Below are 9032 nucleotides of genomic sequence, written 5' to 3'. Positions count from 1 at the left end.
CCCCTATTGCACATACATGATGCGCAGTAGGATTAATATTTTGGAGTCACACAGAGTGTCTAATTGATATAAACTGCTCTATTTACATAGAATAAAAAGTCCAATATCCCAGTGACGCAGCTCTGTTTCCATTTTGCAGATTTGGATCCACAGCCACAGAAAACGGTCAATCTGTTTACTATCACCAGCGAGGAAATGCAAAGCTGGGTTTGTGAGACTTCAGAGCTGGTGCTCACCACGGCGAGACACAGTGAAAACTCTCCTAACTCCCGCTCCAGGGCTCTTTAAGAGCCTTGGAACCGAGAGGAAAGGCGAGATCACAGTAAAGCGAGATCAAAGCGTATGTAAATAAGGACCGGGGCTGCCGGGAAGTATCGCTGCGGCAAGCCTTTAAGGAAAGCGGGCGTCAGAGTCCTGCTGCGCCTGCGCAATCCTGTCTCTTCTTTACATCCGGCGCCTGCGCGTGGTACCTTTCTAGCTCACCTCGACCCAAACTTGCCCAAAGTACGCAGGCGTCCCGCTCTGAGTCAGCCTCTTGCCCGGCCTTGCGCCTGCGCCCTAACGCTCTCCGAGTTCATCTCTCGCTCTTTTACGTCAGTTCCTGTTTGTGGCGGGAGAAGGCGGTATTTCCGGCCAGAGGGTGGGAGGGGGCGGTAAGCGGGGGCTGGGGGGAGGGGGCGGGGGGGCCGCGCCGCGCGAGCCGTTGGGCCTGGCTCGGAGAAGGCGTTGCCGCTGCCGCTGCAGTTGCTGCCGCCAGGAAACACAAGGAGCGGGACCAAGCACAGCGTGGCGATGGGCGGGAGTAGGGCCCCGCCGGAGAGGCTGGGCGGCCGCCGGTGACAGGTGAGTGCGCCAGCGCGTGTCCCCGAGCGCCTCCCCCCGCGATGGTTGCGTCCGGACCCCCCGCCGTGCGGCGCTGGGCCGTACCACCAGTGCCCGCCGGGCGGGGACCGCCGTCCTCGAGCCCCCCCTTCCGGGACAGAGTGGGGGCGGCTGCGCGGGGGCGGTCGGACTACCCCCAGAGGGGCCGGGGGCGGGGGCGGGGGCGGCTGGCCGTACCACTGAGGCGGCACCGGGGGGGGGGGCACACCGAAGTGCGGGGACCGAACCACTGAGGAATTGGGGGCTGAACCAGCGGGATGGGAAGGGTGCGCCCGCCCGGTGTGCGAGAGCTAAGCCATTGGGGTGGGGTGGGGGACGCGCCTTACCAAGTGTAGGGGGCTGTACCTATTCGGGGCTGTGGGAGTTGTTCTTCCAGCGTGTTTAGGGAGGTGGGGGGTTTGCTGGTGAGGGAGCTGTACCAAGTGCGTTCCGAGTAGCGCCGTGTGGGTCATACCACTGAGGTGCGGGGGGGGGCATCCTGAGAGCGTGGGGGAGCACCGTATCGAGGGGGGAGGGTTATGATGTTTATAATCTTTGAGGGATGCGCGGGGGTGAGGGGGGCAGGCCACAGTGGGTGTTCGGGGGAGTATTTTGGGAGGGCTCTAATGAGGAGTGTTGAGGAAGGGCTTTGCCTCCCGAGTTTGGTGGGTGGGGCTTGGGGGTTTACGCAGAGCGGTAGGAGGGAGGATCACTATTGAACTTCTCAATGACTTTGGGGGAACTGGATGGTCGCTGGGATTGCTGTCTGTCCTACAACCTTTTCATATTATTAAACCTTTTTTAAAGATGTGTGAGACACTTCTGCGGCGAATTCTTTGTTTCTGTGGGCAGGAGATGTTTTAGAAGCCTCTCTCTGAAGTATTCTGCGCTTTCAGCTCCATATTTGGGAGGGAAGGAGGTATTGAGCTCAGATTTGAGGAGCTGTGGCCCCTACTTGTTAAGACTTAAGAGGAAGGAGTGTTTAGAGGGACACCTCTCTGTCAAGGCAGGGTGTCTGGGGACGTTTTGATCCTTGGAATTCTGAAGACCCCCTTCCTCTCATTTGGGGGCTGCCTGGGCTCAGCAGGAGGCCTGGGCTAGAGTAATGTTGGTCTTCCATGGTCTGCCTTTCAACCTTGTCCTCTCTTCGCCTCTCAGAGAAGCACTGGGGAGTTCAGCCCTGGCCAGACCTTGCTGGACTACGCAGCAAGGGCAGTCAGTCGCTCCAAGCACCCACCCAAATAACCTTTGCTGGGCGGTGGATTTCCAGGAGCCAGGCACCAGTACAGATCATGGCAGTCTCCATTCTAGTCATGAGGCTGTTTGTGTCTCCCTGGTTAGTTAGCTGTCCAGCCTCCTGTCATGTTTACGCTCCCCACCAGGCGATAACAGTTGGTCTCGTTAGGCGACAATGAGGCTGAGTGCTGTTTTCCCAGCTGTTCTCTCTGCGGAGGCCCAAGGGACTTGGGTAGGGGTGCCCTGGCCCAGCCGGAACCAGGGAGGAAGGTTTCTCTGAAGGACTTAGGGTAGGCAAATCTCCCACAGATCTAGTTTCTCAGTGTGATCACTGGGTGGGTGCTTGGAGCGACTGCCCTTACTGCCTAGGCCAGCTTGTGACCTTGGCTTGCCGGGTAGCCTTTACCCCGGGTCTGGAGTTCCCAGAAGGCTGGCTGCAGTCCCTGATTGCCCCAGCTAATGTGGGCTGGTGATGTGGTCAAAGGCTGGTCCACATCCTTGGCTCCCAAGTTGTCTATCTTCTTAGGTTGTGGTTCCTCGAGAACAGTCCTTGAGGTCCTTGAGTCTTTTCTAGACTGTGGGGCTCTAGAATTTTTCTCCACTAAGGATTTGTTTCTCTGGTCTCCTTCTGCCAGCTTTTAGAGGGTTTGCCTGATGGGTTAACAGCAGCAATAAAAACCATAATTGTGAGATCATTGGCTGACATTTATTGAGTGCTTTCTGGGTACGACACACTATTCAGAATGGATTAGCTTGCTGAATACATCCTGGAGCTGTAGTACTGTTGCACGGTCTCTGTATTAGAAGGGGAAACTGAAGCACAGAGAGGCAAGTCATTTCCAGAGCTAGTGAACAGCTGGTGGTTTTGGCCATCCACGGTATGTCAGGTGTGGGACAACCCTTTTACACACATAAGCTCTTTTAAATCTCAAAACGAACCTACAGGATAGGTATGGTTATGTCCATTTTATAGACTCCCGTGAGCTAGGTAGGAGTGTGGTGCCCACTTTACAGATGAGGAGACTGAGACACCTGCTGTGAAGTGAAAGGCTTGGCCTGATGTGTCACAGCCAGACGTAATAGAACCATGATGTGAACCCCCACCCGGCCAGGTTTGGTCTCAGTGAACCTCTTGTCAACAACTGAAACTGTGGGTTAGTTGCCCCCCCCCCCCCCAGTGGATGTGGTAGTTTTCTCCTTTTTGCAGAATGAGACCTCAGGGGAAGAATTGGTTTGCCCTAGGTCCCTCCGACCCTCGGGGGCAGCCTGGGTTTTGAACCCAGGTCAGCTTGCCTCTAGTGTTGTGCGCTCTTTGTTCCCCAGGTCCCCAGCTAGAGTGGGTCTTGGGCACCTCAGAGGCCCTGCCCTGGACGCTGCCAGCTGCACCCTTGGGCATTTCCTTCCTCTTACCATCCGCGCCCAGGGCTGCTGTGAGCACCTCTGCCCGCAGCCAGTCTAGTAGTTCTGGGCTTGCTGGTGAAACTGGTCCCTCAGTGTTGAGCTAGGGGACGTCTTTTAACCCGGTGCAGAGTGCTGGGAGCCAGGAGAAAACAGCAGGGGGGCTGCGCAGGGGGTGACATACTCAGAGGAGCCATGCTAGAGGCCCCTGCCCAAGCACGGTATGCTGGGCCCACATGCAGTTTCTGGAGCTTTCATGTTCTGGCTGTGTGACCTTGGACCTCAGTGTTCCCCTCTTGTGCAGTGGGCTCTGAATGGCACGCACGTCAGACTGTTGTGAGGATGAAACAAGTTTATCCACCAGAAGCTCCTGGGCCGGTGACTGGTGCCGTGCACAGGCCCAGTCAGCAATCCTGAGCCCGTCCATCCTTGCCCACGCTCTCACCCCTTGCTCCTCTCTCCTCACTCCTCTCAGGTGTCTTGGTGTCCAGCTCCCCAGGTGGCCCAGCCAGAATCCGGGAATCCTGTGTCCTGGTTTCTGAGCTCTGTAAAGAGCTCCACCAAAGTGATTCAGAGCAGCGGGTCCAAATCCAACCCCAAGCACTCCTGGCTGGGCGCCCTTGAGCAGGTTCCTCAGCCTCTCTGAGCTTCAATTGTGTCGAGGGATGGTCACTCCCCCCTGATACGTTGTCCTGAAGGTGAAATGGGTTAATCTGTGGAAAGCCTCCCCGGCACAGCCTCCAGTAAATGTTTCCGGCTCTCACTCTTTCAGGAGAGTGCCTGACACATGGTGAGCCCTCAGGACAGCTTAGCGATTATAATTCGTGTTATTTTGGAGGCTCTGCCCAGGCTGCAGAGCCTTGGCGGCTACCTCCAGGAGGAGGGCCTGGCTGAAATTAGCATCCCCATTTTCCAGATGAGGAAACTGAGGTTTTGGAGGCTTGGGGCAGAGGTGGGACATATAATCAAATAAAGGGTAGCAAGTGCAGCACCCAGGCCTCATCCTCCCACACAGTTGCTGCCCAGAGCTCTTCTGAGGTCACAATTCTAGCTCTTTTTCAGATGTCAGGCTCTGCTAACCCCCCGCGCTCTATGTGCTTTTACTGAATCTCCACCACAGCCCCCGGGAGTGGCAGGAAGGGCCTTGACCCAGGTGAGAACAGCCCTTTGAAGGCTGTGAGGCAGAAGGGTGGGCGCAAGCTGGGTGAGGAGCAAAAGTGCTGGTGGGAGTCAGGGGCCCAGCTGTGCAGAGCCACCTGGGCCAGGGTTGGGGGCAGGGGGGTGCAGGGGGAGAAGTGTGCCCTTGGTCCTGAAGGCATCGCAGAGCCAGAGGGTTTCCCTGATCCACCAGCCTTCACTGAGCACCTGCTGTGTGCCTTTCATCGCTTCGGGTGCTGGGGATGCGGCAGTACCCTGGACGGAGGTGCTTCCTTCCGTGGCACTGAGGGAGACAGTCAACTTGGCGAATAAATGAGGGACAGGTTCAAGGGAGGTGCCAAGCGGTCAGTTACAATCAGGTGTGACTGGGAGCTTCTGTCATTGGGCTGTCAGGAAGGCCTCTCTGCTGATAATTGGTGGACCAGGTGAGCAAGGAGAAGAACCGGCCTTGCGGGGGCGTGGTGGGGGAACCACAGGGCCAGAGTTGAAAACTTGGTGAGGTACAGGGACCTGCAACACGGAGGCCTGTTTGGCGGGGCAGGGTGAGTGAGGGGAGGCTGGAGCAGAGGGCAGGCGAGGTCAGAGCCTTGCAGACTTCTCTGAGGGATAGCTCGGTCAGATTTCAAGCTTCAGAAGGTGACTTTCACCAGAAGAGGTTCTCAGGCCTCTGCTTGGGGTGGGGTGGAGGAGGTGGGTAGATTTTCGAGTGGGTCAGGGAGTTTCACATGCCTCCCACTTCCCCCTTGAGTAGAATCACTGCCTTAGAAACGGTGGCAAAGGCGTGATGGTCGCCTCCCTCCTCTGTGGTTTTCACACCGCATTCCCCAGGGCCCAGTGCTGTTCCTTTTAGGGACAGATGGGGGGAGGCTCAGTGAGGTGATTTGTGCCCACCCCTCCCCAACCCAGACAGCTGGGCTAATATCAAATAACAGTGCAGAACAACGGTAATACCTGATAAAAGCTGTACTTGGCTGACTTGACCTTCCACGCAGCTGTGTGCCTGAGGACCTGCCACATTCCTGGTTGCTGCTCTAGAACTTGGAAGACCAGGTGTTGTGGGCCTACCTTTTCTAGTGGAGACAGGTGCCCAGCAAGCAAATCTAGAAGAGGATATCAGTTTGTGACCAATGTTAGAAAGGCAAAAGAGGAAAGAGTGTGTGGGGATATTATTACTGTGGGGTGATCAAGGAGGGTCTTCCAGAAGAGGTGACACATAGATAGGATCGTGGAGTGATGCAAAGGATCCGTGGGAGGACTTGAGTGAAGACCCCTTAGATTGAGGCAGACGCGGCTCTGATTCCCAGCTTGCCGAGGCCTGGAGAGCCTCAGTAACCAGTGCTGGGTCCCCAACCCCACAGTGCTGGGGTTGGGCTCTGAATTTGGGCAGCATGGCTCCAGGTCTTCTGAGACCAGGTCATCATGGGTAAGGGAGCCTCATACTGAAGGCTTAGTGCACTAAGCAGAAGCCGGGCTCTTGATTTTCCCAGGCTTGCTCTGGGCTGTCTTCCTGGAAGGAGTGGAGAGACCCTCAAGAGCAAACCTCTGGAGTCTCCAGAAATCCTTTGGGATGGGGGGATGGAAAGGAGTGTTTTTCGAAGTTGCTCTCCCGGCCTCTGGAGGGCCCAGGGACACCCCTCCCTGGGCCTCTCTTCAACTGCCCAAGAGCTCTAAGTAGAAGGCTCTCCACCACCAGGCCTCCAGGCTGCACGGTGGGGTGGTTCCGTGGCAGGCTCTTCTGGACAGCCAGCCAAGCAGCAAGAGGCCCAGCTAGGGGAGACAGCCCTGGGAGCAGGACCAGGAGGGGAGGGAAGGAGGGAGCAGGGGTGGGAGGGGTGGGGGTGGGGGGGTGGGAGCTCGGACCTGGCCCCCTTGGGGGTAGGATCCACCGCCAGCTCAGCACCCGCGGGGGGGCCTGGCTGTACTGGGTGCGTGAAGCAGGGCATGGTAAGCGGGAATTGGCTAAGGGGAGGCTGCATGTGGAGGTCTGTGCGGCAGGTTCCCTGAGCCCTGCTGTTCTGCGCAGGAAGCTTGTCCGCAGATGTTGTTTCTAAGGGTGAGGCCAGAAATCCAAGCCTGCCTTGGTTTGCCACCTTGTGGGCCCTTCGCGAGTGGAAGAGGGGGCAGCTGCCACTCCCTTGCCCCGCTCCCTCACCCCTCCCGGCCTGATTTCAAGGCCTTCATCATCGGGTGGGTCATTGCATAGTGGTTGGGGCTGCTCCCAGCTTCTCCCTTGGTTGCTGTGGAACGCTGGGGGCCTGAATTTCATGTCCTTGAGGCGCGTTTTGCTGGGCTGACACGGGAACAACACTGCCAAGTGGGGCAGTCAGGAGGATTCAGGGATCGCGTGTGTTAGAAAATGCCTGACATGGGGCCTCCTGGGAAGGTGCTCGGTGGATCTGGGCTGCTGCTGCTCCTGGGGACGGTGAGCCTGGGTCAGGTTGGGCATCTGTGAGCGGACAAGGGGCTCTGGATGCAGCCAGCCTGGGCTTCTTGGTTGGTGGAGCTGCTCTGTGTTTGGAGCCTTGGGGAGGAGGTGGCAAGCTGATCAGCCGAGGTTCCTGCTGGGGAGGGCTCCCGACAGGAATGAATCATACCTCTCACCAAGCCCCCGCTCAGCCAGACACGGGTCTGAGCAGCCTGTGAGGTAGGGTAAGGAGCGCCACCATTGATGGTTAGGAAACTGAGGCACAGAAAGCTACGTAGAACGCCGTCGTTACTGAGAGCGAGCGGGGCGGTGTTTCCGTGCCAGGCCTGCCCCGGGGCCTCACGTGCCCACTCTCACTGGTCCTCGCCGTGACCTGGGAGCTCGGCGCAACTCTTCTTCCCATTTCTTCGGTGAGCGAGCAAAGGCCTGGACAGGTTACCAGCTATGCCCAAAATTACGGTGTTGGTGACAGACAGGAAATCTGAAGCCCGCTCTGTCTGGGGTTCAGTCTGCCTTTCTGAGACTGGCTCTTTTGCCTCTGATCAGTGCCATGGCCGCTGTTTCTGAGGTCATTACTGCCGTTGCTGTTTTAAGAGATTTTATTTTAAGTTCATCTCTACACCCAGCGCGAGGCATGAACCTACAGCCCCGAGATCAAGAGTCGCGCACACCACCTGCTGGGCGACCGAGCTGGCCGCGCGCCCCTCACTACTGTTGTCCTAATGATCTTTCTTGCTTTCTCTTCTTCTAAACAGAGCGGGCACGAAGTAGGCCTCAGTTGTTCTGGAAATGACTGGATTAAGCTCCATTCGATCCTTGCTTGGGAGATGGGGTGCAGCGGCGTCCCCAGTGCCTGTGGAGCCGTGGCCTTGGCCGGCCCCTTCTTTCCCTAGAGGCCAGGGGGCAGGGGTGAGAGTTGGGAGGTAACTCTCCTATCCCCTGCCTTGGGGTCTGATTCCCGAACGGCCACTGGAGGCCGCCCTTGGCTATTTTTGGTCATTTGTGTATTCTGTTCTTTTACCAGGTGATTTATTGAGGACCTACTGTGTGCTGTGGATGGTTTTGGCTGTCAGGGAGCAGCACCCAGTTTACTGGAGGAGGTAGAAAAGTAGCGTTTGTCCAAGAGTGCTTGGTGCCACAGAGGAAGGGACCAGAGATCTGGCTGGCCTTGGCAGGAGGGGAACTTGGGGAAAGCTCCTGAGGTGAGGCATTCAGGCCTTAACATGAAAGCCCAAAGGAGCAGACCAGGCAGGGGTGCAGCATAGGTAAAGGCCCTAAGATGGTACACCTCAGTGTGGTGACCCTGAGTACATGCCACCGCAGCTGGGGGAGCAGGGTCAGCGCAGGGGAGGGTGGCAGGGCCCAGGTCTGGCTGGCAAGTCTGTGCTTCTCAAACTGGTGTCCCAAGACCTGGAGGGGGGTGAGGGAGTGGGGAGTGTGAGCATGTGTTTTTGGGTAGTGTCTGCGACTTGTCTACTGTTTTTAGCTGTGTGTTTTCATTTAGATGATATTTTCAACGAGTGAATATGGGCATGTCATGAATCATCTGGATGATTCCTTTTAACCAGCAAGTGACAGGATGAACATAGCTGTCACTTCCATAGTCTGACTAACTCGGGCTCAGGCTGGCCCTTGACTTTGGAGTTTGCCTTTGTGTAATTGCTGCCTGTTTTCCGAAGTGCTGGCCTCATCCCCAGCTGTGCTTGAAGCATGTCTCACTGGGTCCCCACGATGACCCTGGATTGCCAAAGATAAAAAACAAAAACCCAAACCCCCCCCCAAAAAACAAAACATCTTTTGAAATACTCTAAAAACGTGCTCAGGTTGTCCTGAAGATTGCGTTTTATAGAGGAGGAGGACACTGAGGTTCAGGAAAGCGACTCATGAATCCTGGAAGGTAGCGGCCAGGACTGGACTGACCAGCACTCTGGGTGTGGGTTTGGGCTCTGAGCCC

General features: G+C 56.9%; 1 protein-coding gene across 3 annotated transcripts in view; it reads left to right on the top strand.

Moving 5' to 3' along the window:
• Positions 1–712: 712 nt before the first annotated feature.
• AKT2 (AKT serine/threonine kinase 2) overlaps positions 713–9032 on the top strand; it is a 47752-nt gene continuing 39432 nt past the window's right edge. For 2 of the 3 annotated variants that reach the window (XM_032841964.1, XM_032841966.1), the window contains exon 1: positions 713–843. The gene's annotated coding sequence lies outside the window, so the exon portion shown is untranslated. The remainder of the gene's footprint in view (positions 844–9032) is intronic. The other variant, XM_032841965.1, reaches the window with a different exon arrangement.

This window comes from Lontra canadensis, unplaced genomic scaffold (assembly GCF_010015895.1).
Source record: "Lontra canadensis isolate GAN:19392208 unplaced genomic scaffold, GSC_riverotter_1.0 scaffold125, whole genome shotgun sequence".
NCBI classification, from domain to species: domain Eukaryota; kingdom Metazoa; phylum Chordata; class Mammalia; order Carnivora; family Mustelidae; genus Lontra; species Lontra canadensis.
This window is presented reverse-complemented; position numbering and strand designations above follow the sequence as displayed.